Raw genomic sequence first — 1,530 nt, 5'->3', positions numbered from 1 at the left:
ACTCGCTACAACGTGCTGACCACCAGGGGCAGCTCGGAACATGGTGGGCAACTGGTAGTGGCGGTGGGGTGCTGAGGGAGTGAGGGGAGGAGGAAGAGGGGAACCCTGCAGTGGAGCATGCATGGGTGGTGAGGGAAGGAGCAGGTGGTGATGTGGGGAACCTGATCACCAGTCAGGCTTAGGGACCCTACCCGTGTACGAATTTTGTGCACTGGGCCTCTAGTTTGCCTGTATTCAGTAATTAAGAGCAAAAATCATTTTGAGAATTTCTCTTCTAACTGAAATTTACATTCAATTGTGAACGGGACAGGTTTTAATAAAAGGAGCAGCATATGCACACATCCTCACTTAGCAGAGCCACACACTAGGTTGGACTGTGGCCAGCTCAGGGCTGAGAGGACTTCCCAGGGGTGCCCCGGAGCACCATCACGGGCAAGCGTTTCTTAGCTTTCAAAGTTTTGAGCTGAAGTGAGAATTTTCTGAACATTTAAGGTATGAAGAACAGGAATAAAATGGGAAGGAACACAGAGTAATTCATAAAAATGAGATAGAAGCCGAAACCAGTTTGGCTCAGTGGATAGAGCGTCAGCTTGCGGACTGAGGGGTCCCACGTTTGATTCTGGTCAAGGGTGTGTGCATGGGTTGCGGGCACATCCCCAGTGCGGGGGGGTGCAGGAGGCAGCTGAGTCGATGTTTCTCTCTCATTGATGTTTCTAACTATCTGTCCCTCTCCCTTCCTCTCTAAAAAAACCAGTAAAATAAAAAAAAAAAAAATAAATAAAAAAAAAAAATATATATATATATATATATATATATATATATATTTATATATATATTTATATATATATTTATATATATATATATATATATATTTTTAAATGAGATAGAAATCTCAACCATTAAAACAGCTGCTTTGCACTTAAGGAAGCCTCCCTTTCCTTAGCCCGAAGGGCCTCATTTAAGGAAACAGAGCGGCTTCTCAAGAGCTTGTTTACGCCCAATGCTCCTTCCCACGTGGGCAGATAAGGTCGTGCAAGGGCTCAAAAGGCTGCACAAAGCTGGCTCTATGTGTGCACCCCCCCTCCCCCGCCCCCCCTGATTGCAAACCTCTTCAAACCACTGCTTAGCAAGCGTGACTTTCACATGGACAGAAAGTCTTGTTTTCCTGCATTAATCAACACAAGGCGCTGACTGCTCCACAGAAACTCCCTCAGGTACAGCTCATCCCAGCTTCGCTGAAGCCCGAGGCGGCGGCGGTGTCTCCACCCTGAGCTCCGCGAACCCTGCTTGTCCTTGACAAGCCCGCAGGCGCGTGGCTCTGAGCCTCGCTGAGGGGCTGGGGCAGGTGCGGCCACACAGGATGCAGAGGGCCCGCCCCCCTCACCGCCGTCCGCCTGGCCGTGACTGACAGACACTCCTGTGTCCATTCGCTTCCTGCCTGCAGGATGTTTTGTTTTTCTTCACGGTGGTGGTGGTGTTGGCATGACCAGACACCCAGAGGTGTCAAAGGAAACAAGAAAAGAGCCATCC

This window comes from Pipistrellus hanaki (assembly GCF_964339955.1).
Source record: "Pipistrellus hanaki genome assembly, chromosome: 7".
Taxonomy (NCBI): domain Eukaryota; kingdom Metazoa; phylum Chordata; class Mammalia; order Chiroptera; family Vespertilionidae; genus Pipistrellus; species Pipistrellus hanaki.
This window is presented reverse-complemented; position numbering follows the sequence as displayed.